General features: G+C 38.3%; 1 protein-coding gene across 1 annotated transcript in view; it reads left to right on the forward strand.

The window, feature by feature from the left end:
* PLD5 (phospholipase D family member 5) overlaps positions 1-19,106 on the forward strand; it is a 178,353-nt gene that overhangs the window by 126,033 nt on the left and 33,214 nt on the right. The gene's annotated exons all lie outside the window — the stretch shown is intronic.

A 19,106-nucleotide genomic window follows, 5' to 3' on the forward strand; every position in this document is an offset into this window, starting at 1 on the left:
CAATGGCAAAGTAAATTAATAGAACAATGTGTATGTACTGATGATTCTGAAGCACTGGAAAATATACCATTTATAGTGGTCAGATTTAACCAGCTGACAAGGTTTTCTGTGCTGTGTGTATTTCTTTGGTCTCTTCTTTCCTAATCGTTATTTTGAGGCTCAAAAATCCCTATCTAAAGAGGACTTTGGCACATTGGCACGACATGAATGAACTTGTTTTATGTAAAACCATGTTGTCTTGGTTTGAAAAGACAGATGTCTGCTAAGCAAGGCAGAAACCTCCCTTGAAATGGGAGAATGTAAACCACCCCACCCTCCTCCAAAGTATTATAATCTTGAAATCAAGGGGCTCTCAGGCAAAGATATGGGAATAGGAGTAACAGTTCTTTATTAGGAAAATTAAAATAAAAATGTAGTAGTACAAAAAAGAAAACCAACAAAAAAACAACCCACTACCAGAGTGAAAATACAATCTGACACCCTCTTGGTCAGGGTGTCAGTAGCAGTCCAATTAAATGGTGTCTGCAGGCCTCCTGGAGTGACACATGTGGTTCTGTTGAAGTAATGATCCCATAGAAGGGTGTAGCTCTCCTCTGAAGGTCTGGTGGTGTAGATGGGTCCAGTCTCTCTCTTTTGGGAATTCAGCAGAGAAAGGCTGCTGTGGTGTTCCCAGTCCCCAAAGATACACAGGTTTAGATGCTTGGCTCCTCCCTGTGTGGAGCATCTCCCAGTGGGATGATGTAATTTTATCAGTCATGCAGTGAGACTCAATGGCCCATTAACAGAAGATATCACCCTGGTTATGAGGAATGGGTCATGAAAGAGATAAAGAAAACTGTCCCACCTGGTTTTAACAAATAGAATACATACAGTTTTGGTTACATTTGGTTACATTTAGTTACATTGCAACCCAAGACGTGGAAAAATAGTAAAGAGAATTTAAGAATTGCTGAGAGAAATTAGCCTCTCTTAGGAGTTCTTGAAATCTCATTCACATTTCTCCTCTTAGTTATCTATATCTGATAAAAGCATGATTTTAAGTGTAAGATACACTTTTCAAAGATCAAAAAGAACGTATGCGTTTTGGTGGTGATCATTTTTGACAAAGATACATGTATGGATCACAAAGGAAACTAAAAAATTTGGTTAGGCAAAGGAGTTTCTGTGTGTTGTAGCACCGTAACATAGCATGGGTGCTCATGGTAAAGAATAAAGGGCACCCTCTTCCCACAAAAATCAATCTATATTTGTTTAAATTCCTTGTAATCTACTCACTGCACAAATAGAAGAATATTACTAATGGAAGTCCTTATCCCTGAGGGAGACTGGCTTTTAATCAAGATTGACATGTTATTTAAATTTAATAAACTTAAATTTAATTTAAAAATTAATAACTATAGATCCTCATCATTTAATGACACTACCTATTCCAAGGATTTGATGATTTCTGCTACATAACCAAAAGCGATATTGATCCTTTGATAACCAATAAGAATATATCAAATAGTCATATATATGTGGAGTGTTTTTCTGATGTGCTCAAAAAGAAATAGGTATTTTAACATCAATGTCAGTGAAATTATATTTCAAAAAGTTGTTTCTTTTCCCTGTGATTCTAATACCACAAATTCCTATGAGTCAGATAATAGGAAAGGTAGGCCTGTATATTCATATCAATGTACTGGCAACAGATATTTTAAATATAATTTCTTAAAAATACCCAATACCAAAATTTACCCTCTTTCAAAAAAAGATTAGGAGAATTTTTTAGCTAGAGAGGGGGAGAAATGTTTAACACTTCTTTCTATTTATGTGGGAATTAATTTAACCTGCAAGCTTTAAAAAACCCCAGAACACAGGCTTTTACAATTTTACTCTCTTCAGTTTCCGTTATGCCTTTTTTATATTTCTGAGACAGGAAATCTTACAGTGTTTAAATAAAATGATTGATATATTTGTGCTCTGAGCTACAAAGGATTGGAGAATGTTGCTAGTAATTCTTGAGTTTAGTTATAATCTTTGAACCCTGGAATTGTATATATCATTGTGTACTATTGGCCTTTCTCAAACTTCAGTATTACTATATCAATATATCTAGATTTTCTCACTATGATTATTTTTTTCTCATTCCATATTTTGGTCAGCTAATTTCTACACTGATATTTTTATTAGAATGTCTTGGTTATGGCAAGGTGATTGCCAGCTCTGTTGCAATTCTTTCACTCCTTTAGGTTTGTTGTTTGGTTTTTATTTCCATGGTAGCTAAATAAATCTTTCTTTGGTTTTGCATTCCTGAAAACAAATAAATTTTTTTTAAATTCAGTCAGATTTAGTTGTCTTAATTTTATGTTGAAATGAGTAGACCTTGTATGAGAAGTTTTGGTATGTCCTTTTTGTGTCAAATAGAAGCTAATTGGGAGGCTAGCTTAAGAAAAAGAATTAATTAATCTTTGCTCTGGTAAAAGCTATCAACTAAAATTATTGAATTTTTGCTTGTGAGGGGCTGGCCACCTGCATCCTCAGAAATCAGTCAGAACTGATCATTCGAAGGGAGCTGTGCATTATCACTTGGACTTATATCCATGAAGACAACTAATTTTTTTTTCCTGCAACCGGTCAGATTTATCTTTAAAATATGCCATGCACTCTTTTTAGCAGATACATTCCTCTCTGGGTGAAGAAAGCAGTAAACAAATCAGTAGCTCAGCCAAGTTGTGAAGCATCTCAGGATGGAAAATTTGTCTGAGCAGACCCAAGTCCCAGCCTGTGGTGTCAGTCTGAACTCGGCAGCAGAGAGTCCAAGCACTACTCTTGGGTCCCTCACCTGATAAACTACTCTGATCCTAAGCAGCAAACGTGCTTGGCACCCAAGCCATGGGCAGTAGTATGGACAGAAAGCACATAGACAGTGGGACTCTGGGAATTTCAAGCCTTTCTGAGTCAGCCTTCACTTTGCTGGGTGGGCATAGATTTGGCTCCTTGCAAGGCAGATTGTATGCACAAATCAGACTGTCTCCAGTCTGTTCTACTGAATATGACAGAGAATTGCTGTTGCATGAAGAGGGTAGAAGAGTCTTGTCTTTCTTTTCAGCAGACAGAGTGATCAGAATCCTGGTGTTGTGCCCTCATGTGGTGCAGACTGGTTCCTGGGGCCAGGACAAGGGATAATCTGGCTGCTGGCCACAGATGTACTTGTTAATATACTGCTCAGGGACCTTAAGGGAATCTTCAGGTAGCATGCCCTGTCTGCTTTAAGTAGCCTCGATAAAGTGGAATCAGTTTAAACATGTGGGATTGCTTGAAGACGAGTACTTGGTCATCCATATGTTTTCATGCAGTATTTTGGCTTTTTTGTATGAAGAACCATGGTAGGCTCCTGTACTGCTGCATCTCAATCTCATCTGGTGTTGAGATTATTTTTGCCAGATTATTCCTTTTTCTGGACAGGCTTGCATTGAGTCCCCTTGCCTCTTCTCCCCATTTCTGAAGAACTGTAGAAAGCAGTTTTTATATATCTTTTCAAACACAACAATGCATCCTACCTAGAGTCCTCTCCACACATCCTTCCTCTGCAGCAGCTGTCCCTATCAATAGAAAAGGTTGAAATCTGACTTTGAATGTGGGCTGGTGGGGTAAGATAAAGCATAACTTATGTGGATGGGGGAGCAGAACTGAACTGATATGGAGTAAAATAAAATTAGTGATTCACAGTTGCAATGCTAGTGCAGATATCTGAGCTAGCTGTGAACCTGCAGGTTTGTCATCACTCCAGTAACTTTTTTTTGCCCTGTCTATGCTATCCTGACTTAGTTGAAGTAGCTGTAAAGCAGGGGAGCTTGATTATGGGAGTCCAGTGGCTGCAGTGTGAAACATGGATGGATTTATTGTGTTAACACATACCACACTATGTCAGCTGTGGTGACACTGCTGAGATAATGTACATTTGCCAATAGTTGCTGGACTGAGTCTTTTTTAGTTGCACAACTAAGCATTCAAAATGAGGAAACACTAATCCGTAGTATATATATCCTATATTTATATCTATAGATAGATATCCTATATTTACAATAGACTTTAATTACATTATCAGATTCTGTATTTTGCACAGAATACCTGGCTAGTACTTGTTGTAATGTTACCATATTAATCAGAGGGTTTTCCCTTATATTGAATGAGAATACATCAAACATTTAATGCTTAAGGCAGTTGATGTTCATTCAGGGGATATTATTTCTACTGGTAAGGGCTAGAATCTTTTTTTATCTTCATATTTAATGTATGTCTCTAGGCTTTCTTCATTGCACATCTGCCAGTTCCTCCACTGAATGCAGAATGATTAATTTCCTCATAGGCTTTTCTGTGCTGTTTCTCGCTGTGGTATCAGAGTGCTCTGCAAATACAGTATTAATGAATTTCTTTTTACAACATCCCTGTTATGTGAGGTTTCTTGCTGTTTCTGTCGCTTGGGGACAACTGGTGATTATTAATGGCAACACAGGCACCAGAAGCCAGATCCAAGCATTTGTTTTCTATAGTTGAAATTAAAATTTTAAAAAGTTTATTAGTAATTAAAAAGAAAAATAACCACACATAAGCTCTCCCAGCTCACATTGTCCAAATTATTTCTAAACAGTCTATAAACTATGATGATATTTTTATAGGACATATGTCTATCCATACTATGCATATCTGTTTATGACTCTCTTGTGAAAGGTAGGTCTGTCACCTGACAAAATTTGGCTCATTGTGTAAACAAACATGTTCTTTATCCTCTTTGTACTGTGACAGTAGCTTATTAATGCTTGTTTTCATGGTTATTGTTTTAGCCTTTCCTCAGCTGTGGCTCAGTCTACTAGACTGAAACATTTCTTATAACCCTCCCCCTTCTTGCACATAATTATGTACCAGTCTTTGTTCATCAGTAAAATTTGAACAGCACTGTCTCCAATTAGCAGGTTGTTGTATTATTTCTCACGTGTACAGAATCTAAATCCTTTATTAATTGCTATCTTATTTTAGCTGATAGTGTTCATGGTTTTTAAGACATACCAATGGATTTTCTTTCTTCAACCTTCCTACCTTTTCTGTTTCTTTTTTTTTCCCAGTACTTCTTTTTCATGAAACATTTTTCATATATTTGCAAGGAATATTTTGTTTTTTGTCAGTGGTGGCTGAGGCAGATAAGAAAATAAGAGCCTGTCCATGTCACAGTGTGATTTAAGGAAAAAATGTCCTTTAAGTCAGCTAATCACTTTTGTGTATTAGCAAGGAAACCAGTGAATAATAGGAAGTCATTGTCATAAGGGAGATTCCAATCACCAGATCACATGTGCAGCTGTTATTCACTGAGCAGTTTATGCATATTTGCCCAGGATTACAGTCTTTCCTAATCAGATACAACCAAAACAGAGAAACTAAAAAGTTATATTGCTGTAGGGTGACAAATAAATGAGTAGATAGTAAATATCTAGAAATATTGTATGCATTGAGTTGTGCCCTTTAGATTACAAATACTAAAATATACCATTCCATGACAAGTTAAATGAAGTTATATCTGGGCAGCTGCACAATCCCAGCTCCCTCTTTGCTCTCCCCAGCATATGTTGTCCCTGCCTTCTTCCTTGCACCAGTGATTATGTGGTGAGACAATTCAGGGGGCTGATTTGGCTACAGACTGCTTTTTATTTTTGTGGGCTAGCTTAATTGTCATTTGTGTTAGATTTCTGAATTACTCAGCATGTGATCTCACAACATGAGATTTGTGATGTTGTGGGGGCAACACAGAGAAAGGAAAGATGGAGCTGTGGTGGACAAGGGAGGAAGGACCACTGGAACCTGGTTGCAATAGGCTCAATCTGCCATGGCACCAGAAAGCTCAAGTTTATGTAATGTCAAGGGGCTTTTAGAAGTTTGAGGCTTTCCTGTACTTTCCTGTACAATCTTAACATAAGTGTAGCACAATGGACAGCAATAATAAATATGGTTTATATAAATGATGAAATGTGTTTAACTCCATATTCTGCTTCTGTTGACACTTAAAGTGCTGCATAGTTTTAGAGCTGGGATGCTTGTGGGGTGTGAGTTTTTACTGTTGGCCACAATCATGTTCTCTTTACCTGTCTTCTTGTGGAGGAAGGGAAGATAAATTTTAACGTACCATAGAAGAATCAAAAGACATTTTTTATGTCATTGAAAAGATGGAGATCATCTGGGAATGTCAGAGCAGTTTCTTCTTATGAAATAAACTGTGAGTCTGGCACTTTTTTTGAACTAGAGCCTTTGCATACTTCAAGCCCTAGGAATGTGAAGTTGACTGTTTTGGAGAAACTGACATTTTTTCTGGAAAAGATAAAGCTATAAGACTAAGAGGGAACATTTCCTGCTAAGTTTCTTTGGACCTAAAACTATTTGGGGTTTGGGTGACTGAAGTTTTTGACAGCTGTTGCTAGGGTAAACCATGATAACATGGATTTACATTAAGCCAGAATACTTGGTTTCAGATTATAAATGTTCAAAATATGGGGGCAATGGTCTTTAAAGAGATTAGACAAGAGCTATCACTGGCAATTTTAAGAATAAAGTAGACAAGCCTCCTGTCTTCCATGTTCCATGAGGAATGGCCTCATAGCTCTGGTGCATGGAAAAGGTCTAGATTGATTTCAAAGCCGGGTTTAATAGTTCTGTAATTATTCGGAAGAACATAAACTTATGTGCTTAAGGACATTGATTTCAAGATAAGAAGGATTTTTTTCAGTAAGAACCATCATTCACTGGAACAACCGTCTTCAGGGACATGGTAGAGTCTCTATTACTGGAGGTTTCCAGGATGTGACTGGACAGTGTGCTGGATAATCTTATATAGGCTCCCTTATTCCACAGAAAACTGGGTTAGATGATCTTCTGACTGGGATTTTCCAATTCTAATTAAGTTTGTAATTCCTCTTCATGTGGAGATAATGTTGAGAATCAATATAAATACTCTGCAAAGACTAAAACACTCCATTCATATAATGGGAAGCTGTAATCCTGAAGGTAGATCTTGAAGAGATTTCTGCCTGTCCAGATGGCCATTTTTTGCACAATGTACCATAAGAATAATACTAGCTAATGCGTATTCCATTGGAGTGTAAAGAGTGCTCTTGACAGATGATGTTCAGTGGATGGTTTTACATGAGGCATTGAATGGATCTGTAGCTCGATTGCTTTCTTCATGCATTTCCTAGGCTGGATTTTCCATGAATGTGAGTGAGGGAAGGATGTTAAGATGGGGGACATTCCTGCAGCAGTACCAAAAATAGACATTTTTTTCCCTACGATTTTTCGTGAAGAAATAAGGGGTTTTTGAGGGGTGAGTCTTCATGAAGGAAACATGTAATTTGGATCTGAGTTTCATAGAGTTAAATAAAGGCACATGTGAACAGGGGGCAAGAAGTCTCTTCCATTCCTTTTAAATCATAAATACTGACATTTTTCTAAAACTCTGAGTCGCACTGGAAGATATGAGAGTGTACAAAAGGTGGCTAATGAAAATTCCACCTTTGGCAACTGATTTTAAAATTCATTTTTATATTTTGATTTATTATGAATTAGACCTTGTTCAGTTTTTATTACTAACTTAGACAGATTGGGTACCACAAAAGAATAGATTGCATGCTTTGATATAACTTTTATTAGATGCTGCTGGAGAATGTTTCCTGATACTTTCTAAGAAACTTTAAGCAGTTCCAAGATGGAAGATCTCACTAAGTTCTTTGCCTCTTAGAATGCATAGTAACTTTGACAGAGTTCTATGTAGTGAGAATTACCAAGCTGAGCTTCCAAAGCTAGCTGTATCCCCTCTTAAAGGAAAGAAGCAGGTACTAGTTTTGCATCAGAGATTGAAGCATTCTTACCTAACATCTAGGCAACACTAACATGCAGAAACTTGGTTTGTTTTTGGAGAAAAATCTTCCTGTTTGGGCACATAAACTCTCTTGCCTCAGTTTAAGTTGCACAGTGTGCGTACATCCACAAACATCTTGTTCTCAAGGGAATGTTCAGCACTGGTTTTATGCCTAAATCCCATGAAAATTTATATGAAACGTTTCTTATTTGTTTCAGTGGGGGAGCTGGGTCCTGCAATGTAAAATAAGATGCATCCAACCTTATGAAACGTGACTGACAAGAGCATGTGGGGAGTGTTTTTGTTACATGTGTGTCAATAACCAAATGTCTTCAACACAGAACATCTGTCTGAGTTGCAGAAGATGATGAAAATCTTACTGTGTCTGAAAGTTTCTAAACTGCCAGTTTTTACCTTACAGTTTTCTGCCTTACCAGACAGCTTACCTTTCTTTTTTGACAGAAAGCAAATAATTTAAGCTAGTATTGAACATCTTAAACTTCTTAAAACTGAGCTTGCAATCACAAAGGTTTAGGAAAATCAGAAGATATTTTGTAGTGGTGCTCCCTTGCTCCTTCCTAATCAAGTTCTAACAGTTTGCAGAAAATCTTTTCATCTGTGTTTGCATTTCAAACAAGAATTTTTCAAGATGGCTGTAGTAGCCACATATTCATTTGGGATGGAAGAAACCTGCTTTCCAGGCCCTACGCTGCTTCTGCTCCTTCTATTGCCTCATATTTTGAAAGAAGTGTCTTACCCTTTTAATAGTAACAGAATTGTTTTAAGGTTCTGATTGTAGGATAGAATTTGAAAACTTCATTGGACAATCCATCCTTCTGCGCAATTCCAGATGAGGAACTGCAGTAAACAACATTCTTTCCATCAGCATTGCCTGCTGCCTAGTTTGGATGTCTCTTAGCTCAAGAAATACAATAAAGTGGCAATAATTTAGTTTTCATTATAGGTTCTACAGGAAGCTAGATGCCTAATCAGGGAATGGAATTTCCCTTCAATACACAAATATCCTCATTTTAGGCATCATAATAGTTCACAGTGTGAATAGCTTATTTTCTCTTGTGAGCCTGAAGTGTGCTAACTTTAAAAAGATTTAGGCATAGCCTGACTTATGGAATTCTCTAGCAGGACAGAATTAGCAGAATGAGGCTGTCACATCCACGGCCAATAGAGGGAGAAAAAAACCCCAGAACAACCTTGACAATAATTTAAATTCTGAAGGCAGCCAGGACCTTGGGTTGCCCTGCCTTGTTTTGCAAAGAGGAAGAGGAAAAAGGTTCACTTAAGCCAAAAATTCTGTGTCTTTTAGAGCCAGATGTGTAAGCAATAAATTCTGATTCTAAGCTCAACAGCTTCTGTGTCTGCAGACTCAGAAATGAGTACCTTTGCTGAGAGAAATAGCTGAATGCCCAAAGACAATGCCCTCTCATTGGTAACGTGTACTTTTGCATTATAAAATACTGGTTGTGCTTTCCAGTATCTGTAGTCACTGTTTGAAAAATGCATAGGTAAATATTAATACGTTCATTTAATTAATTTTCTTCAATTAATCAAGGACAGATGTACTATGAGGCATATTTAAGATATTAGGTGTTTAGTAGCAAAAATATCATAATTCTTCTGCTTTAAAATTTGTAATTGAAAAGGTCTTTCATGGTAGATTGGTCAGTATTTTGATACATAATTTCAGTTTGCAAATATTGCACTCAAGTCTGGTACTAATATATGTGTATTCATGGATTTAGCAGCAGGTGGACACTTCTGTGTTTAATAAGCTCCAGCACTATGAGCATTTGTAATCCAGCCATCTTGTGAACAGCCAAAGTGCTCTTTGTCAGGTTTGTCAAAATGTCAGGTAGGACCTAGTCAGGTCCAACATAGCAGCTTGTGCCACAGGGATTATCTTCAAATCTTGCTTGGTGGTTTACATGCTGAAATGATTCTTCCCGTATGGCACTAGCTGCTTTGAGTTTCTGACACTCTTAGTACAGACAAACCAATAACGGATGGCATTAGCAGAAATTAGTTGTGACATTTTTAAAACATATGGATAGCATGCAAGTTCCTACCTACAGCTACTGAAAGAGCTGGTAAGAGCTGCCAGGGCCATCTGAGCTCAGAAATCATTCGTTAGGTGGCTGTGCTCCCTTTGCAGAAATTTTGGCATCCCGTGCTTTCTCTTGTATGCAAAAGCACTAATGTTATCTCACCCTGCAAACACATGATCCTAATGGTCCTAAAAGGGGTCCAAAGAAAACAGTTTAATTTTGATCAATTTTGGTTTGTCCATTCACATGATTTTCACGTACTTAATATTCACTAGAAGCCTGACTGTTTTCTTAGAACAGTTGAACTGTATCTTGGTCAGTCTCAGCGATGTTGCTAGTATGATTTGGTATATTTTTGATTGCTACTGTTTTGCAAGCAGGCTCCAGCCTTCTCAGCAGGGCTGAGTGTTTTGTCTCTCACCTTGTTCAAGTTTTGTACATCATCTATCTAGACTGAAGTGTAACTTCAAACCTGGGCAGCTCTGAGAAGACCATCACCTGAAGTCACATGACACAGTTGTATAATGTTCTTTTAGTTTCTTCACTGCTTTGCTCAATCAGTATAACATTTCTGCTTCAAACCTGATTAAAGACTGTGTGCTCAAAGTTATATAAGAAGCATTAATAAATGCCCAAACCAAACTGTAACTCTTTGACCAACACCGTTTGGTTTTCATTTGATGAACACTTTGGAATGGACTCAGCTTGGGTTATTGGGTACAGCACAACTGTAGTATTAAGTAAATTCATGTGACCAAATCTTGCTGGTTTATATAACATTAATTACCAAGTGTGATCTTTGTAACAAGGATTTACCACTATGATGCTAATACTTATCTTTCTGGTAATCTATAGCATTTTCCTTTTAACATTAACCTTTGACTTCTACAGCACTTTGGTGTGTTATGAATTTTTACACAGCCTAATTATTGGAAAGCAAATTGCATTAAGATACTTCTAAAGTTATTCAACTGGAAGCAAAGTTCTCAGAGTGATATCTCTGTGTTACTCTCAATCTTTTCCATCTCTGTGCATGTCCTTACAGAGTAATTGCCTCTACTAACATTACAGCTAACTGCTGTAATGTTTATTCTTGAGAACAGAGTGATTTCAGCCCTTTTTCCATCCTTTGGACAAAATTCTAACTTTCTGCAGTGTGTAAGTATTAGTAATTATGTAGTACAGAAATTGGCAGTCATTTCAGTAACTCAAAGCAAAACAGATCCCTGCCCTTGAAGCTTTTAATCTCAGTAGTCTTGTTAGCATTAAAGTGATGGACAAAAGTGCCAGCAGTTATAGGACTACATAATAACTACTAAGCTTCAAAATCACTTTGAAAGAACATTGTGATGATTGCAATGAGAAGCTTTCAAAAATAATGGTTCCTAGGCAAAGGACCACAGAGTGGCTGTTCTCAGCCATAAGGGATTGTAACCAAGTCCATGGTTTGATATTGGGACTTGAAGTACCTGTGCTACCTTCTGGTCTTGCTTTCATAGAGATCCCAGTAGTCAACTGCAGGCAATCCAGTTCTGCAGCCCTTATCCTGTACTCTGCTGCCATCCCAAATGGCTCTGAACTTGTCCATCTCTGTCTCTTATTGTCCTCAAGCTAATTCTGTCTGTCTTGTGTGATTTGGAGTAGAAAACAAGTCCTATAGACCTGGTTATCCACCAGTTCAAAATGTCACAGGGGTAATATACTGATATTCCTGTCCTGCACAGGCAGTTACTCATACTTACACTGGAGAAATGAAACAATATTTGTGGTCTAGTCCCTCTGTGGTGCTAAAAGCCTCTGTGATTTCAGTGCGCAGTTACTTTTATTGACTGTATATTGTGCATGTTCTTCACCCAGATGACAAGATAGAATCTGTGGAGTTGTGGCTTCCTTTTGTTTTGCTTTCTACATTTCAAGTAGGCTGTTTGGAAGAAAGTCAAGCCATGTTAAAAATCTGCTAACTGACAAACTATTGATTTATATCCCCTAGGTATTTTCTCAAATTAAAGCATTTTTTCCCCACACACCTTTTGCTTTTTCTCAGTCCAGTGTCTGGATTTTTCTGATTTTGACATTGGGTCATGCTGATTTTTCTCTTTAAAATGCCTCTATTTAAATGAATGAAGTATCTGGGTGACCAAGCCAGAATAATGAAGCCCTCAGAAATGCATCTGACAAACTAGTTAGAAGAATAGTAAATCAAGTGTGAGACTCTTCAATCTGCTACTGCAGAGCTGCAATGTTTATTGTACATGCTTACTTTGATAAAAGAGGCTGTAGAAGTGTCTTCTTTTAAGAACCTTAGATTCATGGTAATAAAAAGCTCAGCTTCAGTTGTTGTTTGGACTAAGAAAGCAAGAAGAAATTCCCAGAGTCCTAAATTGAAACAACTATCAGAAGGCTATGTTTATTTTGGGGCTGTATATCATGAGTTAATACCTGTAGAAGTTCTAGGACATGTAAATAAAGTAAAATTAGGTCCAATCTGGGTATCCTAAAGTTATGGTTAGCCTTAGAACTCTAAAGAAAATGTGTTTGTTCCTTTCCACATACAGATTTATTTGTAAAGGCCTGAAGAATATACCATACTGCTTATGTAGTTACAAAATAAAATATGTTCCTCAAGTAACTGGAGCAAGAGGGACTGAATGAATAACTGTATGAATATATATGATAAATGAAGCAATGAAAGAGTAAGCAAGGACAAGAGTGAAATTATGAACTGAGTATGAAGTGGAAGAGAGCAAAGGAGAGGGAGGATGAATGATGTTGGGGAAAAGTAGTGGGGAAAATTAATTAGGAGGGAGAAATGAATCAGATAAAACTGAAGGTCAAAAACTGAAAACTGAGTTATTAATTTAGGAAAAGATTAGAAGAGAATGTTGTCAAAAGATGAAGCATTTTATTGGTGGACTTGTGATAAATGGAGAGAAAAATAATTGCCATTGAGATAGGAATTACCTGAAAAAAATGTAGACTGGTCAAAGGCTGACTCGGCAAGGGAACAACATGGAATCAAAGGAAAGAGGTGGGGAAAATTGCTTAGAGACAAGGGAGAAGTAGTGAAAAATGTCTGTGCCACTGGTAGACCCAGATTACTTCTGGATTGCCTCTTGCTTTTCTTTATGACCACAGCTAGGTCAGCTGGTGCTCTTGGCTTTTAGTAGCCTTCAGGTAATACTCTAGGGCTGCTCAGAGAATCATCTAATGACGGTTCAGGAAAAAACCAATAGATTCTGTTATAAAGGTATTGTAAAACCTAAAAGCAGTAGCCACCCAAGGACTGTCCTTCCCTCTTTGCCTGTTCGGAAGTATCTCACCTTCCAGAACTGAGATTTATTTCTCCTTCAGGAGAAGAAAACTAACAGAACCCAAAGCAGAGCTCCAGATGTCTGAGGAGCACAATTTGAGAATGATGCACAAGTGTTGTTACTGCTACTCAGCATATTTAGAAGTTACTGTTGCCAATACTGATGATTTTAGAATATATAAATATCAGAATGAAATCATGTTGCTAAGTTAAAAAGAGAGATAGGGATAAATAGTCACTGTATTTTTCTTGGTAGAGATTTAGTCTTGTTCATTCATAAAAGCTTGTGATGTTAATTTCTCATGTATTAGGATGAAAACATGTCACTGAATTCTTCGATGTTTCATCCAAGAAGTATATAAATAAATATAGTGGTTCATAATGCTAATCCAGGTAAAGAAAAGTCTTCAAAAGGAAGTGGGGTAAGCCATGTGCAAGTTTAATAATCTCTGTATTGTATTTAAAATAGCTTTCTTTTATAGTAAAAATGTATACAATTATACTTAGGCAAAGAAAGAAAGCCACAATCCAGCTTTAAAAATGCTTTTACTGATTGTATTATAGTCTTCCTTTAAGTGGTAATATGCTTTGTCGCCTGAATCAACTAGGAAAATTACTTTTCCCAATCTCCAAAGCAATCACTTTCATAGCTTTGTCTAGTAAATGAGCAGTCTACTCTCCAATAATGAAGGGCAAAAAAAATGTGCAAGTTTTTTTTAATATTCTAGCAAACTTTGTTGCATATGAGTTCTCTTACAGACTCTACTGAATCATCAGACTCTCAGAACAGATTTGTACTAAGAAAATGCTATTTAAAGGAATGCTGAGTTCTGCAAAGAGGAAAGAATTGAACTGATCATCAATGTCTCATTATTCAAAATTTTATTCAAAATTTTCTATGACTTGATATTAAATATTTCAAGTAGCTCAGAAAGAAATAAAAATTGATTTTAAAATACTGATATCAGAGTCAAGGAGTGAAAAATTGTTCTCAGGTTTGCTACATCAGGCAGCCACACTTTTTAAAAGGGGCAGAAATGTTTGCTACTTTTGATAAAATTACTAGAAGGAAAAGAAAAGCGGTTTGAAGGTTTTTAAATTACACTAAATACTTGTGCACTGACTCAATTTTTTAAAAGATAGACTAAAATTGGGTCCTGAACTTTGTCCCAAACAGTAAGAGATTTTTAGCAGATACAGTACAGAAATCACCGGCTTCAGAGGCGACATCTAGCTTGGAAAGTGTGGAGTTGAGCATGTCCTTTCCTGTCTTGTTCTGTGTAGTGAGCTATACTGTTGGCTGGTTGCATTTTCTACTGGGTGGCAGCATATGCCTCTCAAGGACATACTGATGCCCTGGATTTCCATCATTGGAAAGACCAGACAAATGGAGTTATATGAGCTTATGCCTTCTATGCAGTCTGAAATTCTGTGTATAAGTTAACACATCCACACATGATTTATCAACTGTGAGGGTGGCGAGGCATTGGAACAGGTTGTCCAGAGTAGTTGTTGATGCTCTGTCATGGGAACTGTTCAATGCCAGTTTAGATGGAGCTTTTGAGCAACCTGGTCTTCCATCTGGTGGAAGGTGTCCCTGCCCATGGCAGGGGGGTTGGAACTAGATGACCTTTAATCTCTCTTCCAGCCCAAGCCATAGTATGATTCAATTCATGGGGAAGGTCAGGTGTTCTCCTGCTGTGTCTGCAGGTAAAAAGGGGAATCTCTATCTCTGTGCTCTAATATTTGTGATGGATCACTGGCTATTTGCTGGTGAATCTGAAGTTAAGTATAGTTGGGTGGGAAAGTATTACAAAGAAATACTGTCAGGCCTCTCTTTTGTCTCTCCCATGAGATGGGATGGGAAACACTTCGGTTATATTTCTGGGATTTTTTTTGCTGAGTAAATCGAAAGGCCCCAGCAGTCACTACAAAATGCATTCACATGAGGGATAGCTGTAACACTCCCACGCTGAACTCGAGCTACAGCTGGGTACTTAGCTGAGAAATTAGTGTTTTTATTACTTGGGCTAGCAACAAAGGCCAACGTTTGACATCTTCAAAGCCAGTGTAAGGGCATACTTAGATAAATGTTACTTTGGGAACTAACTAGCTCCCAAGATGTCAATGAAGTTAAATCAGCAACTGCAAGAAATTAATTCTGACCTTTTCTTTGTTCTCTAAAATCTGCCATCCTGCATCCAGTGAGCAGACTCTTCACACATGAGGTTCCCTGGTAGGTCTTTTTTGGATCTTCTGTGTCACTCTGGACCCCTGCGTAAGTATGTGGGGAGTGCAAACCCAAACAAATGCCAGCATTGTCTTCCTATTTGCTTTGCACAAGACAAATGATTATGCAAGATAAAAGGCAAACAAATTCTGGAACTTGCCACCTGGAATTACCAAGGCCTAATTTTAAGAGCAACAGAGGCTGAAACTATGTGGGTGTACCTTTAAATGGCACCATGTGCAAGTTCCTGCATCTTGTTGCACCCAGCCACAACCGCTCATTCCCACACTTACGCTGCGCCTTCAGCTGTGTTAGAAAAAATTGTTTATTGCCATGCAGTGAGCTGGATTAGTGAATTGTTCTACATTTGAAACAACTTTCTTGTTTTTATTTATGTTTAACTTGCATCCATTTTCCATTCCAACTCATTCCCTGAAAAAGCTATTTTGGCACAGCTGAGGAGGCAGTGGAGGGATGGAGAAGGGTTGCTGAAGATGAGATGTGTTAATACTATTTTGGGCAGTAATTTGTGTTGTTTTTGGGGGTTGAGGGTTTTTTCCCTTTTTTAAACATGCCAGTTGTAATTCTGTAATACTTTGGGTTCAGTCAGAGAGCTGGGTTTTGTAATGCTCATTCGTCACTATTCCTTTTTCTTCCTGCTCTTTCCCATCCACATTCTCAGCTCTTGGCCTCCACAGCTGTGTTGATAGTGCAGTTTCTGGGGCTGTACCACCTCACAGAAATTAGTTTAACCCACTGACTGAATAAAAAACAAAGTGAAAAAACAGTGGTGAGTGTAGGGGATATTTGCTCCCCTGATCATCCAGGGCAGAGCCAAGCAGCATGTTGCAGTCTGCTAGGGAGGGCAGGAGGCCAGGCAATAGGATGGCGTGGGACCTGGAGAGGGGGCTGGGAAGTCAGATGGCAGTGATGGAGACCTCTCTTCTCAAATCCTCAACTCCACGGTGAGATCCTTGACTGCAGCCTGTCTGCTTAGGAGAGCTCTCTTATAGCAGCCTTTCTTCCAAGGTCCAGCCACCCAGGGACACGAGAGCTGGCTGGGAGCATGCCAGTGGAGATGAACAGCAGCAACACTCAGGAGGCAGAGTGACTGCACGTTGTCCCTGAACCACCCATGCCACAGCCCCAAGCATGTGAGCCCATCCATTGCAATTCCAGTGGGTGCTGCAGGCATCTCTGTCTTTCCAGAGAGAGACCAGAGGGGCTCATGGAGCTTTGATCACAGATTCCTCTCCTGGTTATTGATTTCCTCAATATTATCTTAGTTAGTGACCTTAGATGTTGTAAAACAAGATAGTAAGCTTTACAGTAATTTTTTGTGAAAAATATGTACATCAGAAGCAGCCCAGTTATCCTAAAGGCAGTTTTGAGAAGCTGCATGTGCACAGAGCTTATGTTTGATTGTACATTGGGAGTGTTTCTCATACAGGTCTTGAGTCTAAGATGGTCCAGGATGGCATAAATGTAAATATTATTGTGAAAGCTTTCTGGAGATTACTTGTGCTAGAATGTAATTTCTTTGAGTAATTATGATTTTATTTTTTGCATGTGTGACAGTTGTACCTGCTAAAGAAAAGGCAGCAAGGTTTAGATTCTAGGCTGCTTCTTTTTTAAGTTACTGTGGCTTTAGACTGATGAACAGCACATAATCCCAGAGTGATAGGATTCAGTCCTTCTAGTTTTTAAAAAGGACAGGGGGATATATGTATGAGAGAGAGAGAAAAGCAGAGGGCAATGTAAACAAAAGAGCTGATTCAAAGTTAGGGTATTACCATCAGAGATTTCCCTAAAAGTCCCTGAGTGCTCTGTCTTTAAAATAAATCTGAATCACTAATCTTTCTGGGCCAGGCAGACTTTCAAATTTCATTTCAAATCCAATATGCCATAAGGAGCACAGGAATAGGAAATAGTCTAGTTTGTCTTTTAATCATTCAGAGACTTAGTAAAAATAACTTTATTTTCAAGTTGTGCATTCCTCTGCTTTTGTACTTGTCCTCTTCTGAGTGGTGGCAGGTCACACTAAGGGCGCTTCTGGAAGAAGACCATATTTTTTGCAATCAGTTGAGAAAAAACCCTGAAAATTCATGGGGAGGTGATCCTCCACCTGAGTCTCTTGTGTCTACCCCAAAAGAGACAGCTACTCCAGCATTTGTGGCTGCTTGTATTGAAAACTCTGAATTTTTGTCTCAGAATAAAAATTATGTTTATTCATGGATGTACTTTGTGCTAAAGGTTATTATTGGAAGCAAATAAATGAAATGAAAGCATATATTGCAAAATATAGGGAAAGAGACATTTGTATCTATACAGATTTCCCAGATAACTCTGGTTCTTCTTTTATTCCTAAAGTTCTTCCCCTTATTTTTCGTTCTCTCTGGTTTTAAAAACACTGTAGTAAAAGCAAGAAAGTTGTGAAGACAGAAGGCCAGTTTAGGCATGGTACAAGCAAATGCAGCTTCTGTTTCTTGGGTGTTATGTTTGCGAACTCCAGAGTGAGTCTAGCTTGTAACTGGTACTGCTGAAAACTGTGGCAAGCAGAATTTGCATGTTTGCTTTCAAGGCAGCTGTGATTATAGCAGCCTAAATAATTGCTCTTTCTGAGTCTTCATTACCAAAATTAATCACTGCATCCACCAGTGAGAGAATTTGGCATAATGATGTTGCCTCAGTACAGTAGGACAATATCCTAAGAAGCTCACAGGTGTTGGATCCAAAGCCTCCAAAATAAGAAAGTGAAGACCTCCAAAGAAGGTGCTCCTTCTCCAGACTGTTGCACAAACTTGATGTTTGTAAACTTGATGTATGGAAGCCAAGTGGCAGCCCTGTGAGTTCTGACCCCCTGCAGTCTCCCAGGAGGAAGAATCTCCCAGTTTGTGTAGCTGTCCTGGTGAACTTGCCTGAGCAGCACTAAAATCCACAGCCACAACACAGCTGCCACAACACTGGAATGTGTCTGACACAGGTTTTCATGACCTGTGTATGTGATGAGCTCTTGATCAAAGGTCCCTACTTAGAGCTGAATGCTTTTCCTCAAATATTTAAAAAATGTCCTAGCTTTAGGTTCATGGAAACATAAAATGGCTTGGGTAGGAAGGGACCTTAAAGATCACAGCTTTCACTAAACCAGCTTGCTTAGAGCCCCAACCAACCTGGCCTTGAACACTTCCAGGGACAGCACATTCAAAACTTCTCTGGGCAACCTGTTCCAGTGCCTCACCACCCTCACAGTAAAGAGTTTCCTCCTAATATCTGATTTAAATTTACTGTCTTTCAGTTCGAATACATTCCCCTTCATCCTTCCTTCTTTCCAACATACCCTTGGGAAAAGACCATCTCTGTCCTTGTAAGCTCCCTTCATGCACTGGAAAGCTTCAATTAGGTCACCATGAAGCGTTCTTTCCAGGCTGAATAATCCCAATTCTGTTCAAGTTCCTATTCTTGAAGTCAAGCTTGCCCTGTAGCTTTCAGACATTGTTAGCAAAGTGTCTGAGAGCTGGAAGCTGGACCAAACAGGATGTTGCAAGGCTAGAAATTGTAAATGACATTTGCTTGGCCCGTCCCTCTTCTTTGGGATTACTTTGGGAACTGAATTTTTTTTTT

The sequence above is a fragment of the Poecile atricapillus genome, chromosome 3 (assembly GCF_030490865.1).
Source record: "Poecile atricapillus isolate bPoeAtr1 chromosome 3, bPoeAtr1.hap1, whole genome shotgun sequence".
NCBI lineage: Eukaryota > Metazoa > Chordata > Aves > Passeriformes > Paridae > Poecile > Poecile atricapillus.